The following is a 20518-nucleotide window of genomic DNA, read 5'->3' on the forward strand; positions in this document are numbered from 1 at the left end:
ACACTACCCCATTTAGGAAAACAGAGAAGTAAAGTAACTTGCCCAGGATCATTCAGCATGTCACTGGCAAGACTTGCTTGAACACAAATATGCAGGCTCCAAACTCTGTGTCCTTAAAAGAAAGTTCCTAATGGGCAACGAAGAGCTAAGCTACTCACATATTCTGTGGTTCTGTTAGAGAAATTTGCCAGAGCACATATTATCTGAGCAGTCAACATTGGAAGTGATTAACAGATTACTATAGTGACCAAACTAAAATGGACCTTGTGAGTTTAAATTTTCAGCTCTTTCTGCCCTTTCTCCTCTTTAAAATAAATAAGATGAAATGTGTTTTTTGCCCACTGTTGCAGCTAGCTGGCAAACTTATGTAATAAATTAACAGAACCGGTTTAGCAACAAATAAGCTCAAGGTCTCTAATTCATAGTTACGTCACTGATTTGAAAGATGATCCAACAGCTTTTAACTTAAGTTAAATTTGATGTTTATATGGCTTTCAGAACACAGTATAAATATAGAACCCATATCTATGAAGCCTCAATGATAAACCCTGATACCAAGTATCTAGGTGAAAAGGGAAAAGCACAAATTCTAGCTACTCTGCTTAATTATTGCCAGGGTTCCAAATGTTCGGAAACATTCAAATGGTATAAGCATACAACTGTCCACAGTGATGATCTGTAGGGACAGGGACTGCAGGAATGGAAAGTGAAAATAATATGAGGCAGGGTTTTTGCTTTTTAATATGTGTGTTGTTGCAGTTTTGTAAGAACACAAAAATTTTTAAACAAATGCTCAGTCTTGCCAGACTTAATTTTTAATCTGCATCCACGAGCCTGACATCAGGATTATGCATTTCATCACCTAATGAAGGGGATACCATTAAGGAAAAGACCATCATTCTCTCTGCCCCTCTCCAACTCAACTAAAACTGTTCACCCTTTGGGGCGCCAGGGTGGCTCAGTCGTTAAGAGTCTGCCTTTGGCTCAGGTTGCAATCCCCGGGTCCTTGGATGGAGCCCCACATTGGGCTCCGTTGATGGGAGGCTGCTTTTCCCTCTCCCTCTCCCCCCATTCGTGCTCTCTCCCTCCCCCGCTTCTCTCTCAAGTAAATAAATAAAATCTTAAAAAAAAAAAAAAGTGTTCACCCTTTCCTACCCAAATGTGTCCATTTCATCAGAAGCAAGAGGAAAAAAAATCCTAAGGGACTTCAACCTTCAAGCAGCTCTAAAAGGAAAGGAATATTAGAATTTGAGAAAGAAGATTGGAAATGGAACCCCCTCAACATTCTTCAGGTAACAAAGGGAAATCTCCCGGGTAGAGGGGTTATTCTCTCTTCAAGGTAAAAAATACGTAATGGGAGCCTGAATGTAGAAATCACACGCTCATTCTTCCCAGCCCTTGTTGGCCTCTTGAGACAAAGAGCCTAAAGAGAAAGATAAAAGGGAGAAGTGCTTTGGAATGAAGGTAAATGTTGAAATAATACCAGGCCTCTTCTGAGCTCTTTCTTCATCGATAAAAATACCATCTGCTTCCAATAATGATTTTTGAAGATGCTTAGCATAAAATCTGAGACATGGTAGATGCACAATAAATGTTGGCTTCTTTCTGGCAGAACTAAATTGCCAACTGCCAGCTAGATGTCCACTAATCTTTGGGCTCAAAAGATTAGCCCACTAGGCCCACCCTACCACCAAGACCGTCCGTTCTCTCCCACACTTCCCCCTCCTGTGGTCTTTCTCTCTCAAGTAATGGCACCAACATTCTCTTTGGCACTTAATTTAGAATTTTCTCTCTTCCATCTCCTTTTCATACTTTCTGTCTGTCTTCTGAATTTTTTCATCACTCACCTGGATTTCTGAAAACACCTTACGGAGGACTCCCTGCCTCTCCAATACATCTTTCAGAACATTATCATGAAACAGAGCTCACACCAAGCTTGGTTGCCCACTGACAAGAATACGGTCCATTACGTGTTCAAAGTCCCCAAGATCTAACCATGAAACATCTATCCAGACCTCTCCCACCACATCTTGCCATGAGCTCTGCTTTAGTTTGTGCTATTCTTCAGCCTGCAATCTACTTTTCTCCCTTCTCCACCCACGAAAGCCCTACTCTACATTCTAGACCTGGCTATATGCCCAAATTTAATGTCAATGTGCTACAAATCTAGCCCTAATTCCCCAAAGCAGACATTAACTACCACTGACGTTATGCACCCACAGCACTTTGCCTGCACTTCAGGTGGCATTTCTTTCATTCTGGATCATAATAGAATAATTAGTTTACAAGGCTATCTTCCCCAGTTCCTGAAGAACAGGGGCCATATCTGATCACTTCTTATTGCCACCTCAACACCTGTCACTTAGCCCCTAGTTCACTGCACCCTTGAACTGAATGTAACAACTAGCATTTATTACAATGTGTTCTGCAGTATCCAACAATGAATACTGTACTGTCCACTATGTGTATTATCTCAGTAATATTCATTACACTCCTTTAAGGTAAAGCATATATTGGCCTCCATGTTACAGATGAGGAAACTCTACTCAGAGAGGTTCTATCATTTGTCCAAAGTGATGCAGCTATTATATGACAAAGCCAGGATCTGAACTAAAGTCAGTCTGACTTCAGAAGCTATGCTCTTAACCATTCCGTTATAGCACAGACATTTCCAAAATTCACTCGTTCCTTTAGTACTTTACATACATGGGAGTATTACCCAAGATCAGGACTTCACTAAATTATGATTTATCTTAACAGCACATGGAGGCCATTTTGGTTCTGCTCCCATCCAGTGTCATACACAAGCAGGCCCACAGTCTCCCAGATTCACTTATTTTTCTCTGTTCCTACCCCCACCCCCAAACCCCTGAAAAGCAAATCAGAAAAAAATAATAATAATTTGGAAGGCAGGGACAGGAAGACAATTAAATCTTCCCTTCTTTGTGGAACATATTAACAGTAAGTTTATAAGGTTTAACAGGCATATATAACCTGAAAGAATATGTTGGATCATTCCAAAACATATCTGCCCTGCTCAAATCTGAAATCGGCAACAGTTATTAAGAAAACACAGAGCCGGGGCGCCTGGGTGGCTCAGTCGTTGAGCGTCTGCCTTTGGCTCGGGTCATGGTCCCGGGGTCCTGGGATCAAGCCCCGCATCGGGCTCCCTGCTGAGCGGGGAGCCTGCTTCTCCTTCTCCCTCTGTCTACCACTCTGCCTACTTGTGCTCTCTCTCTGTCAAATAAATAAATAAAATCTTTAAAAAAAAAAAAAAAAGAAAACACAGAGCCAACTGGGAGATGACATGATGACTCACAAAAGGGGCAAGCTTACTTTCCAAGTCTCAGAAACCATCACCAACAGTCTCATCACCAAGTCATCAACCTGTTATAAACATTCTGGAGTTTCTTTTCATCTGGCCTAGAGGAATCATAACCAGTTCTGGACTAAACACTAGCTATAAAATTAATTATTATGCAACTAAGTTGAAGCTTCCTATAATGAAAGAAAGTACAAGGACTACAAAGGCACAGACTTTCTTTTAAACAAAGATTTATTAACAGGAAAAGTTCTTACTCAGTGTCATCAAATGAGTGACTATAAAGGATATTCAAGAGAACACTTGTGACCCATTCTCCTTGTCAACATCAAATGCAGATAATAAAACACACCTTTAACAGTTTTAAAAACTGAATTTATAGTAGGCGTTCCTTTTTTATTTTTTTCTTTCTGAATCACTTGCTCAAAAAAATATATATATTTTTTTGCGAGTAAAGCGATAGAAGTTTATTAAGTGAAGATACAGAAAATGCTCTCAAGAGTGAGAGGGGTATCGACAGGATTGCCCCACTTGCTCAAAATTTTGAACTAAAAGCTCTAGCATGCATTATTCTACCAAATGATCCCATCATACGCTGGCTGTGTAACCTACCATAGTACTAATAGCTTAGATTCATTTGAGTTGTGGGGTTTTTTTTCTTTATTATTTGTTTTGGGGGCACGGGAAATGGTCTTTATTTTGTTTCAGTTTATGCTTAAGATAAAGATGACTTCTGAGTACTTAAATCTTTTGTAAATGAAAATTAGCTAAATTTATGGTATGACCCATTAATTAATATATCACACAAAAGCAGCCAAACCTGAAGATCTCAGCCATCATACGATCATCTATTCCTCAGAGTACCCCAACTTGTACTCCAAAGCCAGAGTAGGAGAAAATGGGTGGTCTGTGTAGATTAAGTCTGCATCACCACCCCCCCACTAAACATGAAGTATCTCACAGCCTGAGCTCTAACAAAATAGTTAACGTTAACTCTAACCTTGATGAAAAGAGTGTGTGTAGCACCTGGACTAAAATGGATGCATTTTTTTAAAGATGTATTGTTCATCCATAAATGCTAAATACCCTTTCTTTTCAAATAAAGTAACATAATTGGGGCGCCTGGATGGCTCATTTGTTAAGCGTCTGCCTTCGGCTCAGGTCATGATCTAAGGGTCTTGGGATCAAGCCCCGCATCGGGCTCCCTACTCAGCGAGAAGCCTGCTTCTCCCTCTCCCACTCCCCCTGCTTGTGTTCCCTTTCTCTCTGTCTCTATCTCTGTCAAATAAATAAAATCTTAAAAAAAAAAATTAGTAATTGCTGAAATGAGTAATAAGAATTTTTAATTTAAATATACTAAAAATGTGCCTAGAAGTCTACAAAACCTTTTTTTTAATATTTTATTTTATTTTTTTTGAAGATTTTATTTATTTGACAGAGTGAGATATGCGCCCCTCTACAAAACCTTCTTATAAAACCTCCCTTCCCAAAAACCTGCCTTTCAAATTAAAGGCTCCCTGTCAAGCACAATATTTCAATTTTGGCAGCACATGGGTGTATATTCTTTCTCATTCTTCCGGAAAATTATCTATAAGCATAATGTATATATTGCTATCATGATGATGGTTTATGAAATATCTGACAGAATGTATTCACTGTTGTAACCAGTATTTATTTTCAGTGAATTTTAATAGGAATATATGTACACGTCTCTACACTATTTTGTTTTACTATCTTTTGTGTAAATGAATTCCAGATAAACTTTATCTATTATTTAATGTGTAACCATGAAACGTCTATTTGTGATTCAGTTTCATATTCATCTCTAGCCTCTTAATAGCTGAAATAATTTAAAATCTAATTATTTATGGATGAAATAATATGATGTGTGGAATTTACTTCAAAATAATCCAGCATGGGGGGGACAGGTGAGGGTATAGGTCAAGCCACAGTGGCAGGATCTGATAATTACCGATACTGAGTAATGTTGACACAGGAGTTCATTTCAGTATTATCTCTGCTTTTGATTATGTGAAATTTTTCATGATAATTTACTACTACTCAGTGTAAGGCATAACTTTGTCATTTTGAGTTTCTGTTTTACCCACATAGCAATTAATGTTTTACATGACATTTCATTAGTGCCAACACTGCTCTTTAAGTACAACGGGGTGATAAATCTCTTAGACATCCCTGGCTACGGGACCACGAGACTTGGCTTGACCTTAGCAAGTTTGAAACGTACATTAGCGAACATTATATGAAAGTGACGATGCCCGCTGGGAAACACACATACAACCTCGTGTACCCAAAGCACTTCAATACGGCTCTCAATCTAGATGATGTGGAAGAAAATCCTTCATTATCAATTAGCAACTTCAATAAGGAAGTATTTCATTTCCTGGACTGGTATAGTGCTGTACAGTGTTGTTCTTTGCAGGCTGTCATCTCTAAGGATGCAATGAAATCTTAAAAAAAAAAAAATAGTAATAGCTGAAATGAGTAATAAGATATATGATAAGGAATCAGTGACATCAGTACTGTAGTTCATAATGTATACGAGGTACAAGAGGGGAAACTGAATAATAAAAACACATACTGGAACTAAGATGATGCTTTTCATACAATTTTATAGAGTAAGCAAAAAAAAGTACAATGGAGTAAATACCGCATTTCTAAATCATACTCATAGAATTTTGGAGCTGGGAAAAAAATCTCAGAGATCATCTAATCCTCTCGGCCAGTGGTTCACAAACTTGAACGCGCATCATAAATATTTGGAAGGCTTGTTAAACACAGATTGCTGGGCTCTAGCCTCAAGCTTTCTGATTCAGTAGGTTTGATGTTGCTGGTGCCTAGAATACACTTAGAGAAGCGCTGTTCCAAGCTTACTCCCATTGCTCCGTTGGTGGCTCCACTGTAGTGATTGCCAGTCACCCCGCGGGACTGCATGCTCCTCTGCTCATGGGCCTTTCTCCTACTGGACAACTGCCTTGCTAAGAGCAAGGGGCATACATTTTCATCAAGGTTCCAGAGCGCAGACTCAATAAATATTTACAAAATAAATTAACTGGTTGAATGAATTTTTTTTTTTAAGATTTTATTTATTTGACAGAGAGAGACACAGCGAGAGAGGGAACACAAGCAGGGGGAGCGACAGGGAGAGGGAGAAGCAGGCTTCCCGTGGAGCAGGGGGCCCGACGCGGGGCTTGATCCCAGGACCCCGGGATCATGATCTGAGCCGAAGGCAGACGCTTAATGACTGAGCCTCCCAGGCACCCCAACTCATTGAATGAATTGATCTTTCCCACTCCTTTATAGTTGAGTATTTATCAGTGTATTAATATTTAGAATAGGGGTGCATTTATAGAACCGGATGGAGAGGAGCTACTCACTGATGACAAACGGCAAACACTGGCAGTACCCAAAGGGAGAGTAAAAGTCAGCTAGAACCAGAGCAACAAGTAGATGGCAAATTCTAGAGAGATCCAAGAACTGCATCTCAGACTGGAGTTTTCAATCCAATATGGACTCTGACAAGCGGAAGCTTGAGGCTCACTGTTATCAAATCTGTTACTTTCCCAGGGCAGATGGGTGGCTCAGTCAGTGGAGCGACCAACTCTCGATTTCAGCTCAGGTCATGATCTCAGAGTCTTGGGATCGAGCCCCACGTCCCCCATGCTCAGCATGGAGTCTGCTTGTCCCTCTCCCTTTGCTCCTCCTCCCACTCTCTCTAATAAATAAATAAAATCTTTAATAAATAAATAAATATATATTTTTTAATGTGTTACCTTGACCTGAGGAGCTATAACAAGTACTTTTCATCTCACACACCATCAAAAGAAAAAAAAATGCTTCCAAACTCATGTTTCAAAGTTTCTCAAGGTCTGGAAAATATCAGCACAGGTGGACTGAGTCCTTCTTTCCATGCACCTTCCTCCTCCTAACGCTGTCCGGAGGAAAGAGAAGAAGCACAGCACACTCAGCAGTGTCCGTGTAGAGAGTTCTCCGAGTCCAGGTGTTCTGAACGCTGTAATACTCTACACGATCCTGAAACACCTTTCCGCTATAGTAATGACCTGCTCAAGGGCAATTCAACAGAGTTTAAGAAAATGAACTATGCTCTGATTTCTGAATTTCACTACTTCTTTAAAGTTTATTCTAACGGTAGAAGTTAGAATGTATATGTGCTTATATATACATATATATATGCATCCAATAACCTCAATATGTATGATTTCTTTATTTTCACTTACTAACAGTACAATAAAAAATATAACCTGTGTGACTATATGGGTACATATAAGGTTTTTTTCTTATTATTTAGATCCCTTTAAAAAATAACTGGGGGCACCTGGGTGGCTCAGTCGTTAAGCCTCTGCCTTTGGCTCAGGTCATGGTCCCAGGGTCCTGGGATCGAACCCTGCATCGGGCTCCCTGCTCTGCGAGAAGCCTGCTTCTCCCTTTCCCACTCCCCCTGCTTGTGTTCCCTCTCTCACTGTGTCTCTCTCTGTCAAATAAAAAAAAAAAAAACTTTAAAAAAAATTTTAAAAAATAATAGTAATAAAAATAACTGACCGTTCAGGAGCACCTGGGTGCTCAGTGGGGTAAGTGTCCAACTCTTGATTTCGGCTCAGGTCATGATCTCAGGGTCATGAGATAAACCCCCGCGTGGGGCTCCATGCCAGGTGTGGAACCTGCTTAAGATTCTCTCTCTCTCCCCCTCGCCTTCTGCCCCTCCCCCACTCACACACGTGTGTTCTCTCTTTCTCGGAAAAAAAATAAAGTAAAATAAAAAATAAAAAGGAACTTGGGCGCCTGGGTGGCTCAGCTGGTTAAGCGGCTGCCTTCGGCTCAGGTCATGATCCTGGAGTCCCTGGATCGAGTCCCGCATCGGGCTCCCTGCTCAGCAGGGAGTCTGCTTCTCCCTCTGACCCTCCCCCCTCCCATGCTCTATCTCATTCTCTCTCTCAAATAAATAAATAAAATCTTTAAAAAATAATAAAAAAATAAAAAGGAGCTTAACTCTAAAAAAATTTTTAAATAAAAAATAACTGGGGTGCCTGGGTGGCTCAGTTGGTTAAGCGTCTGCCTTCGGCTCAGGTCACGTCCTGGGATCGAGCCCCGCATCGGGCTCCCTGCTCGGCGGGAAGCCTGCTTCTCCCTCTCCCACTCCCCCTGCTTGTGTTCTCTCTCTCACTCACTGTGTCTCTCTGCCAAATAAATAAATAAATAAAATCTTTAAAAAAAATTCTCTCCCTCTCCCGTTGCCCCTCCCCCACTCTCTCTCCAAAATAAATAAATAAATAGGTCTTTAAAAATAAATAAATAAATAAATAACTGATTATTCAAACAAAAATAATAATGTAGCATGGGGTCTATAAAAGACAAAAAACAAAATATATGACAACAAAAAAGTCATAAGGAGAGTAATGGAACTATACTATTACAAACAAGGTGTTCATACTGTATATGAAGTGGGATCATAACACTTGAAGGTAAACTGTGATAAGTTAAAGGTGTATACTACAAACCCTAAAGCAGCCACCTAAATAACAAAATAAAGAATGATAGCTAATGGGACACCTGGGTGGCTCAGTCGGTTAAGAGTCTGCCTTCGGCTCAGGTCATGATCCCAGGGTCCTAGGATCAAGTCCCGCATCGGGCTCCTTGCTCAGCGGGGAGCCTGCTTCTCCCTCTGCCTGCCGCTCCCCCTGCTTGTGCTCTCCCTCTCTCTCTGACAAATAAATAAAACCTAAAAAAAAAAGAATGATAGCTAATAAGTCGAACCAAGGATATAAAGTAGAATGATGAAAAATAACTCAATAAATCCAAAATAGACCAAAAAAGAGTAAAAAAGAAACAAACAACAGATGAGAAGAGCAGAAAACAAATAGCAAGGTTACAGATTTAAATCTAACCATATTAATGATTACTTTAAATACAAATGGTCTAAACAATGCAATTAAAAGATAGAGATCAGGGCACCTGAGTGGCCCAGTAGGTTAAGCGTCTGCCTTCAGCTTGGGTCATGATCCCAGGGTCCTGGGATGGAGTCCCTCATCAGCTCCCTGCTCAGCAGGGAATCTGCTTGTCTGCTTCTCCCTCTGCCTCTGCTCCTCCCCCCTGCTCGTGCTCTCTCTCTCCTCCTCTCTCTCAAAATAAATAAAATCTTTAAAAATAAATAAATAAATAAAAGACAGAGATCATCACATTGAATAAAAAAGTAACACCCTTCAAGGAGGTGAAGCATAACTCTGCATTCTAAGTGTGAGCTGCACGTAGTGACTTCCTTACCAAAAAGTTTAGTACAGAAGGGGGAGAAAAAGAGTAACTTTACAGTAGAGAAACCTGACATCTCAGCCAGGTGATCAAGGTTAACATGAACAGAGATAAGTCATGTTGATATTATGTTTCTTTAATATGGTGTAATTAAAATTCAAACACATTCTCTTCAAGCGCACATAAAACATTTGCCAAAAGAAATTATGGGCTCCTGGGTGGCTCAGTTGGTTAAGCATCTGCCTTCGGCTCAGGTCATGATCCCGGAGTCCCAGGATCGAGTCCCCCATTAGGCTCCCTGCTCAGCGGGGAGCCAGCTTCTCCCTCTGACCCTCTCCCCTCTCACGCTCTCTCTCACTCTCTCAAATAAATAAATAAAATCTTTTAAAAAATTAATTAACTATTAATTTAAAAAAAGAAATTATATTCTGGGCTATAAAATAACTCTTGATAAATGTAAAAGGATTTGAGCCATACAAAGTATGCTCTTTGACAATGGAATTGAACTAGAAATCAATAACAGAAATCTCTCTAGAAAATCCACAAATATTTGGAAACCAAGTAATATGGGTAACTCAGGGTCAGAGAATATATCAAAGAAAATGTTTTTTAGTTTTGAACTGAATAAAAATGGCTTTACACAATATCAAAATTTGTGAGATGTGACTAAAGCAGTGCCTGGGAGGAAATTTACGGACTAAACATCTATGTAGGAAAAGAAATACGGTCACAAAATGAACTACTTAAAGAAACTAGAATAATGGGGCGCCTGGGTGCCTCAGTCAGTTAAGCGTCTGCCTTCAGCTCAGGTCATGATCTCAGGGTCCTGGGATCGAACCCCCAGGTGAGTTCCCCGCTCAGTGGAGAGTCTACTTCTCCCTCTGCCCCTCTTCAGCTCATGCTCTCTCTCTCTCAAATAAAATAAAATCTTTGAAGAAAAAAAAAAAGGAAACTAGAATAAGAAAAACAATAAGGATCAGAGTGAAAAGTCAGTTAAATAGAAAATAGAAAAACAAAAGAAAATATCAATAAAACAAAACAGGTGGTTCACTGGGAAGGTCAATAAAATTGATAAACCTCTAGCCTCAGGCTTCTCACGCCTGGCACTACGGACACTTTGTCTGAATGATTCTTTGTTGAGAGGATCGCTCTTGTTCATTGTATCCTGAGCAGCATCCCTGGCTTTGACCCTCTAGATGCCAAAAGCAAATGCCACCCATCCTCCCCCCAACACACATAAGACATCATCTCCATACATTATCTGTCTCTACAAATTGCCAAATACTCCCATTAGCAGTAAGGTAAACTTCAACCCATACGTGGCTCTGTAAACAAATATTAACTCAAAATAGACTGACCTAAATGTAAAATGAAAACTTTATAGTTTTACATTCTTTTATAGTTTTCCCAAGCGTTTATAAGTAACTAAAATACATAAAGAGTTATAAATAACTCTTAGAAAAATATCTTTGTCACCTTGAGTCAGACAAATATTTCTTAAGGTACAACATCAAAAGTACAATTCATCAAAGAATAAATTGATAAATTGGACTTCATTAAAATTGAAGACTTCTGATCTTCTAAGATACTGTTAAGAGACTATAAGATGAGGAATAGACAAAGTAAATATTGCAAATCATGTATCTGATAAAGAACTTGCATCTAGAAAATATAAAGAATTCTCAAAACTCAATAATAAGGAAGCAATGAACCCAATAAAAAATGGGCAAAAAATATAAACAGAAACGTCAATAAAGAAGATATATGGGGCGCCTGGGTGGCTCAGTTGGTTAAGCGACTGCCTTCGGCTCAGGTCATGATCCTGGAGTCCCGGGATCAAGTCCCGCATCGGGCTCCCTGCTCAGCGGGGAGTCTGCTTCTCCCTCTAACCCTACCCCCTCTTGCGCTCTCTCTCTATCTCATTCTCTCTTCAAATAAATAAATAAAATCTTTAAAAAAATAAAAAATAAAAAAAATTTAAAAAAAGAAGATATATGGATGGTAAATAAGCATATCATTAGTCATCAGAGAAATGCAAATTAAAAACACAATGAGATACCACTGCACCTCTAGTAGAATATCTATGGAAAGCCTGACCATACTAAGTGCTGACAAGTATGCACAGCAAATGGAACCCTCATACACAACTTTCAGAATGTAAAACAGTACAACCCCTTCAAAACATGTATCTACCACACGATCCAGCCATTCCACTCCTAAATATTTACCCAGGGGGAATGAAAGCAGATGTCTACACAAAGCCTGTACGTAATGTTCACAGGAGCTTTATTTTTAATAGCCAAAAACTGGAAAAAAGCCAGATGTCAATCAATGGGTGAATGGATGGATGAACTGGGGTATATCCATACAATGGAATACCATTCAGCAACAAAAAGGGATGAATGACTGATTTACACAACATGGAGGAATCTCCAAATAATTATGCTAAGTGAAAGAAGCCAGACAAAAAAGACATTATGATTCCACTTCTATAAAATTCTAAAACTACAAACTAATCCATAGGGTCAGAGAGCTATCTTCGGTTGTCTAGGGAAAGAGGATGCAGGGTGTAAGGAGGGGCCAAAGGGAGAGATGGTTTCACAGGTCTTTATGTAAGTAAAAAAACCTACCAAATTTTACACTCTAAATATGTGCGGCTTTCCGTGTGTCAATTACACTCAACAGAGCCAATGTAAGAATTACCACACTAACACACCAAGTGTAGACAGTTCACGATAACAATCAGAAAAGAACATAACCTGTGCAATTCAGTGAAGAATTACAGGCTTTAAACATAGGTGATTTCACACTATTCCAGACGTAATCTTTCATTTGGTACAAGTAGGAGAGGAGGCATCTGACATGGGTCGTTGGTAGATGTGAAAGCAAGCAGGAATAAAAAGTGAACACACAGTGAAGCCCTGAAGCATAGGCTGTTGCATTGAACTTTAACATTGTTTCTTAATTAAGATGTAGCCAATGTGAAATATTTCCTAATAATAAAAAAAGGGAAAATGATTTCATTTTTTTCAATTTGGCCTGTTCCACTCCCGGGCAGAACTAGGTCTTCCCCCTCCCACAGCCCGGAAGGATACATCTTTTCCAAAATTGCCACGTGTATATTGCAATGGCTCGTCCATCAGGATGGGGACTCTCTTTTGATGTTGGCACAGTGGTCAAATATAAGTGTTTGGAAGCCAGAGAGCCTGGCTTCCTAGCCTAGGCTCTGCCATTCACCTACCAGGTAGCCTCAGAAAATTACCTGATGCCCAGTTTTATAAACCATACAATGGGGCTAATAGGGTATATCTGGGGATTCAATGTGAATTTATCTAAACCTTGGCCTACAAGGAAGGCCCTGCTTGATATTCCACCTGATGACCATTCCATCTTCACTTAGTTCTTCCCCTCCGGCTCACAGTGCTCAGGGACAACCACCCTCTCCCAGGTCCGGTAAAGCCACACACTGCCAAGCTCTCTCCTGACTCAGTGCCGTTTCCCCTGCTGATCTTCTGCCATGCCTCTCTCCACCCCGCAACCTCCTGCCCCAACAACACGGCCAGCCCCTTTGCCTTCTCACTATGAACACAGGAGCCACTGGTCTCTGTTTCAGCCCCCTGGTGTCTCCTTCTTTCTACTCAACATCCACTCAACAAATAGTTCTTAAGGACCCACTGCACGTCAGGCACTGTTCCAGGTTCTGAGGATATCACAGTGACTTCAAGAGTACTGACGGAGTGCAATCTAGCGGCGGAAGACAGACCATTAACAAATGAGTGTTAGTTATGTGGTCATAAAGGCCATGGAGACCTCGGCTCAGGTCATGATCCCAGGGTCCTGGGATCGAGTCCCGCATCGGGCTCCCTGCTCAGTGGGGAGCCTGCTTCTCCCTCTCCCTCTGCCTGCCGCTCCCCCTGCTTGTGCGCTCTCTCTGACAAATAAAATCTTTTTAAAAAAAAAAAAGTGCCATGGAGAAAAACAATAAATCGTGAACAAGGGAATGGGAGTTACAAGAGGGGTTGTGATTTTTAAATCTGGGGTTTTGCCAAGGCTCACTGAGAACACAATATTGAGTAAGGAAGTGAAGGGGGTCAGGGAGGGAACCAGAAAGATACAGGGGCTGCACAGGGGGCATTCCAAGCAGAGGAAACAGCAAGTCCAAAGGCATCTCAAACAGCAAGGAAACTAGTTTGGCTGTAGAAGTATGAGCAAGAAGCAGAGCAGCAGATAAGATCAAAAAGGTGAAGGACTGGGGAATGAGGAGGACCAGATGGGGTAAACTCTGGGGGCCAGTCAGGTCTGCCTTTCACTCAGACGGAGATGGGAAGCCCCTGAAGGATTTTAAACAGGGAAGTGTGTGATCTGATTGACATTTTCAAATCTGCAACTAGTTTGCTAATGTTTTTCATGTTCTGTGGATCTTCCCCAGCTCTCCCCCACTACCGGCAGGAACCACAGCAGTCGCATGCACTGTTAGAACCCCAGCACCTAGCACAATACATTGTAGGCACTCAATAAATATTTATTAGATAAATGTGGTAATCTATGCAAAGCACTTACTGGTACAAAATAAGCACTCCATAAATGGTAACTATTATTATTTGGAACCCCAGATTTCAGCACAGTGGCTGACATACGGTAAGAGCTTATTTGAGTAAATGAATCAATAATTTTGTGAAATTATTAAAAACCTATATTAAAAACATATGAGTCATGACAAATTACTCAACTGCTTTCCACTCTTACCCTTACTTATTAAGACATGGCTGATTCCATTTTTGAGCTTTACTCTCAACTCTATTAAGGTACTGAGGGCACTACCTAGAATAACCCCATTGTGATTCAGTTCTCTAAACATACTGCAATACCCTGCAAACAAACTAGCACTAATGCACTGAAATGCTTGTAAGGTTTCTAATTGGGTAAACTTATTCACATGATTTTTTTTAAAGCAATCTTAACGTACGAGGCTAAGCTGACCAAACTGGTTTGATTTTTATTTTTGTGGAATTCAAATAAAGTTCAGTTGACTCAAACATGTGAACAAAGAACTAAGAATTTCCACTTTTTACTTATTTTGACATCTCCAGAGTCTTCACACAAAAAAACTTAATGAGGATTACACCTGCTCCCTTCTCCCTCGTGGTGCATTGGGGGTAGGGGGCGTAATGGCGGGCTAAGGCCGTTTAGTAATTATCTCGGGAAAAGCCCTTGAAAGTCCCAACAGTTTTCCAGAAAGAAAACTAAAAAAGGAGTCACGCATTAAAGTACAAAAACACGCCAAATATTCCATCTCATAAAAGGTGAACACGCTCTCCTGGCGATATTTACAAGGTCTCAATGGCAGGGACCCAAGGGGTGAAGGGCCAGGTATGGTTCAGATGTTCATTGTAACCCCCAACCCTAAAAGTAGCCGAACCCATCTGAGCGACCACATAATAACTTCAAGGAGGGCTTCGGAGCTAGGAAAACTTTCAAAAAAAAGCAGATGAAAGTTGCTTGAAATCAAACAAACTTTAAAAAAGAAAACAAGCGATGCCCAAGTGTTGAGCGGCTACAAAGAAACACCCTCGGCTGGGCTCCGACTTGCTGGTGCTTGTACACAATCGAGCCTGCTGGCATCCAGCTCAGACGCTCCCTTCCACTAGGGGACGGGGAAATAATAACTTTCGGAAATAACAAGCGTCCACAAAGGCAAGTGTTACACAGGACTCCTCAAGCTGCATCTAATAAGATGGCTCACGTTGTTTCGAGCAGCACTGATTACACGCAAGTCCCCCACCCCCGCTTTTTTTTAACAGAAAAAAATAACCTAAGGAGGAGAAGGTGCTACCGTCAGACCCTCAAGGCAATTTCAGACAACAAAGACTCCAAGCAATCAAAATGGAATTATAATCCGAGCCGTCCGAGAGGCCCCCGGCGCGGGGGCGCTTGGCTGCCGCGCCCGCCGCCGTTCCTCGAGCGCTGGGGCCCCCGGGCCCCCGCGCCCTGTCCAGCCCCGGTGCGCCCGGGCCCGCGGGTTCCCGGGGACGCGGGGCGAGCGTCGCGCCGCCCACGATTTGGCCATCTCTGCGCCGCGGCTCCCCGCGTTCCAGCTCACGCGGGGTTCAAAATCTTTCCCGCCCAGGCGTGACGCGAGGGACGAAAACAATCAGCGGATCCCGAGTGCTGGGGCCTGGGCCCGACGGGGGCGGCACGGGGATCAGGGCCGAGCCCCCCGCGCAGCCCCTTTCTGAGCCGGGAGGACCGGCGGGCTGGGGCCCGGAGGTGACACAAAGAAGCCGGAGAGACAAACGCCACCCGCTGGCGCTCGCTCCAATCCCCGGAGCGCCCCGCCCGCTGACAAGTTTGCGGCGCCCTCCACGCACCCCGCTCGCCCCACCCGGGCAAAGTTTCCGGTAACCGGGCTCGGACCCCGGCATCGGGTCGGTTCTCGCGCCTACCGCCCCCACCCCACCCCCCCCCGTCCCGGGCTCGGGGACCTTTCCCTCCCTCGCCCCCGCCCCTTCTCCTCCCTCCCTCCCGCTCTCCCTCCCCGCCTCAGCCCGCTCTCTCCGGGGCGCACCGGGGCGCTGGGGGCCCGCGACCGCCCTCACCCGCTGCTGGCCCGGCAAGGGGCGAGGGCGCGGGCTGGGGCTGGCCCAGGTCGGCGCCCCACTTGCCTTGCTCCCACGATCGCGCCCTTTGCTCGTTCTCCCGCTCGCTTTTTCGGTCCAGCCGAAGGCTCGGGACGCAGCAGAGCGCGCTCCGCTCCTTGGCGCTCGGAAAGCTGCAAACCACGCCCCGCGCCTTCCCCGCCCGCCGCCTGCCTCTGAGTCCCGCGCTCGCCGCTCCGCGGCCAGTGTCGAGCCCGCCCGCGAGCGCCGGAGGCGGAGCCGCCCGCCTCCCCCCGCAGGGCCCGCGGCCGCCCTGGTCTGGCAACTTTCTTTCCGTGTTTTGGGACGTCAGAGATGGTCCGAGGGAGATGCTAACTCCAAGCAGGTTAACGCCCGGGGGTAGGAAGAATGTCACAAACTCCCTCAAAAAAGCTTTTCTGCCCGATTTCATCAAGGAACTTCTCTAACCTTCCTGGACTCCTGGGTTTTGGAGATGGGAGTAAGAGAGACGATGTGCAAATTAGCTACCAAACCTTGCTCAAGTCATCTAACCTTTGTGGACCCTTTGTAAAATGAGGATTTGGGATTAGATGGCCTTTAAGATCTTGGTCAGTATTTCTTAATAGCGTGGTCCAGACTTCAGGATTACCTGGAGGGAAGGCGAGGCCCTTGTTAAAATGCAGAATACTGGGTCCTTCCCTCCCCCTGCACAAGAACGGCCTCAGTCTTATGACACCGTATGCATCTTCCAGATCTGAAACTCACTGGAAGCTGGATCCTTGGGAGTCCATCCTGCAGGTGCCATTTAGATATACCAACAAATTACTCAATGCCCTTGGACTCAGGATGATGTCAGTTGACTCCCACTTACCTCCTGTACAGCTATGGCAGCATTACTAAGGCACTGGAAGTCCTGAATGAAAGGTATTGTATGAACTCACTCTTACATAAATAAGTGATTTTAAAATATTTATTGTGTTTGTATTGCAATCAAATTAAACTGCTTACAAATCCGAGTTCATATATATTGTATGGCTACAGAATCTTGTCTGCATTACTTAGTTAAACTTGGTGGTTATGATCCAAACCAAATGGTAAGTAGCAGACATTAGAGTTTTGATAATGCATTCAGTTAACACATATTGATGAAAAAAAAATTCATTGTAAATTTTACCCACAGTTTGGGACAATTATTTCAAAAACTTGTACTTCTGTGAGTACCAGATGATTCAGTTATTTGACATGCACATTTTATTGATGGTCAATAGCTCAACTCAACAAAACAACAACAAAAACTCAATTGGCACAGTGCCAATCTTTGTGCCATTCCTTGTAATCCAAGATAATCATTCTGATAGTATCACTTCTCTTCTTAGACTACCCAGGTTTGCATTATTTATTATTAATGGCATGAGTCACAACAAAGGTGTATAAAGCATGAAGGACCTTCTGGTCCTATGGTGTCTTTTCATAGAACCATTTTGCCGGGTACAATACATACAAAGAGCCAATTTCAGGAAAGTCTGGACTCTAGGGTTTATGGAGCTGTCTACAAAGCATTGTCTGTTATTTTCTTTCCCTGTTCTATTCATGCTATTCATTTCCATTTTACACTGGTTGCTTCCTTTAGAGTAAATGCTGCAAAATCATCATGGCAACAGTCTCTGGAGAAAATATTATGAATCATTTCTTATTGTTCCCTTCTAGGCATCTATGTTACAAGTCCTCAAAGTGAAAGGACTATTGTTCCATATTATATCTAGTGCACTTAAGAGAGTCCAGAATAAAGTGTCTCAAAATGTTTGCAGATGTCCCCAGTTAGAGTCTTTTAATGATCTATGGTGTCTCCTAGCCATGCCTGTTTGGATATAAAAGTAAAATCTACTTTTAAATCAGCAAATTAGACTAATGATGGGAGCACTGAAACAGATCCTCCATACTTTGAAATGAAAATAAAATGTGATGCCAAGCCAAACAGAGACACACCCAATTCTTTTGAAACACAACACTGAGCATGTGAACGGAAGGTTCATATGCTTACATCTCTGACTTGCAGAGTCAGAGTTGCCATGAACCCAGCCCTGCCCACATTCTCCCATGCACCAAAAAACAGAGATAGTACAATCACAGAGTATATGATGTCATGTGATGCCTCTTAGCTATTATTTACATCCAGCATCTGTATTTATAGCAGAAGCTCCCATTCGGCTCAACAGCCCACCTGAGAGACTTTACCAGTTCCAGTTGTGTTAAACAGAAGTTTTGCAAATTGATCCAACTGAAAACACATCTATGACTTGGTACACAAGCATGCTGTGGCATATGGTGAGAACTACCAAAGCGACATTCAATACGTACCGGCACGTTGTACTGAGCAGGGCAAATAGCATAGTCTGAGGCATTCAAGCGAGTTGGACATCCTCACGCCATTAAAGGAATTAAATTCACCACTCTTAAAGTTAGGCAGCAGCTCCTCTCTGTCGCAGCACGGATTTCTCTGAACTAGAGATGTTGTTTACATTCCTGTGTACCACACTGGGCTGCCCAGTTCCTTGTCTTTGCATCCAGAGTGCCTAAATAAGAATGGCAATGGATTTCATAGTGGGAGCAAGTCCTAGTCTTGTTACTTGGGTGTCGTGTTGAGAAGTTTGGCAAGAAAGGATACAAATTGAAGAGTAACTGAGTCTCTACCAGGGGCACAGAAGGAAGAAGCATTGACACTAGTATATATTTATCAACCTTGATGGTGATAGAAGATATTAATGTTATATGATTGACCAAATGGGTAAGTGAGTTTAAGAACAACACAAAGTAGGGCGCCTGGGTGGCTCAGTTGGTTAAGCGACTGCCTTCGGCTCAGGTCATGATCATGGAGTCCCTGGATCAAGTCCCGCATCAGGCTCCCTGCTCTGCAGGGAGTCTGCTTCTCCCTCTGACCCTCCTCCCTCTCATGCCGTCTCTCATTCTCTCTGTCTCAAATAAATAAATAAAATCTTTAAAAAATAAAAATAAAAAAATAAAAAAGAACAACACAAAGTATCTTGAGCTGAAGGGGCAGGAATTATGTTAATTAATCTGAGGCAGGGTGAAACCATCTTACTACTTGCTTCTATTTTATCAACAGCGTTACTACTAAAGACAAAAGGAGATTGGCTTAGAGCTAACCATTCCTTGTGAGGATGCTAAGTTGGCTGATCTCAAGGAACAGTCTTTCGCCACAATATTTTTTAACATTGGGAGCACTGGTATGAGCCGGGGATGAAAATAGCTGGCCAGGAAAACAGCTCTGTTCCTCTTTGTCCAAGATTCCAATCACACCCTGTAAAGGTCTGAGCTCCTTATCTCATTCTGGTCTTGTTTCCTGCCAAACCTGGAAACTAACAGAAATAAATGTTGCCTAATTGCTCCCTTGTCCAGTGTGATTTCTCTGACCATTGTCCTGATTCAAGTAAAAAGTTGGGTCCGACAACATGCAGTGTCCGCTGTCAATTTATGCAGTGGATGGTCTCCTTAAAATACTGAGCCAATCAATCAGGTGTCTGCCAATTCAGTCAGAGAGGCAACATTCTAGGGTTTGATGAAAAACTAAAACAAATATGCCTCAATTCAGTGAAAACATATATGTAAAGTGCTATGCATGGAGCCTGGCAGGCAGGAAGCACTTAACAAATAATCGCTGTTATTGCAATAATTTCAGTCAGTAACAACAGGTATTATTTCAAAAGCGCTTTTATTGTATTGATATAGTATTGGATTAAAAAATATATCCCAGGGCGCCTGGGTGGCTCAGTTGGTTAAGCAACTGCCTTCGGCTCAGGTCATGATCCTGGAGTCCCGGAATCGAGTCCCGCATCGGGCTCCCTGCTCAGCAGGGAGTCTGCTTCTCCCTCTGACCTTCCTCCTTCTCATGCTCTCTGTCTCTCATTCTCTCTCGCTCAAATAAATAAATAAAATCTTAAAAAAAATAAAATAAAATAAAAAATATATCCCATAACTCACCTCATTTTACAAAGAAGACAGACAAGCCTAAGAATAAAATATTTGCCTAATGACATAAAACTAGTATTGGCAGCCCCTGGATTAGAACCTAGAGAAGTTTTTAGCAGAAATAAATGTATCATTTAGAGGAATCCTGTTGTATATCTTGTTTGTCTTACTCTCAAATGCAAAACATTGAATTAATCATACTGCTCAGTTTACAATAAAATACAATAAAAATAAGAGACATCAGCATCTCGTTCAAGCCAATGAAGGTCTAATGGATCAAATTAGAGATATAAAAAAATCTAACAACATAATAAAGTAGGTCTCATGGATA

General features: G+C 42.3%; 1 protein-coding gene across 6 annotated transcripts in view; it reads right to left on the bottom strand.

Annotated features, from left to right (window-relative positions):
- The window catches only part of SYNE2 (spectrin repeat containing nuclear envelope protein 2), a 325741-nt gene extending 309362 nt beyond the window's left edge, over positions 1-16379 (bottom strand). For all 6 annotated transcript variants that reach the window (XM_034992810.1, XM_034992812.1, XM_034992813.1 and 3 more), the window contains exon 1: positions 16267-16379. The gene's annotated coding sequence lies outside the window, so the exon portion shown is untranslated. The remainder of the gene's footprint in view (positions 1-16266) is intronic.
- Positions 16380-20518: the final 4139 nt, after the last annotated feature.

Source organism: Mirounga leonina, unplaced genomic scaffold (assembly GCF_011800145.1).
Source record: "Mirounga leonina isolate KUSES-001 unplaced genomic scaffold, KU_Mleo_1.0 Mir_82, whole genome shotgun sequence".
NCBI lineage: Eukaryota > Metazoa > Chordata > Mammalia > Carnivora > Phocidae > Mirounga > Mirounga leonina.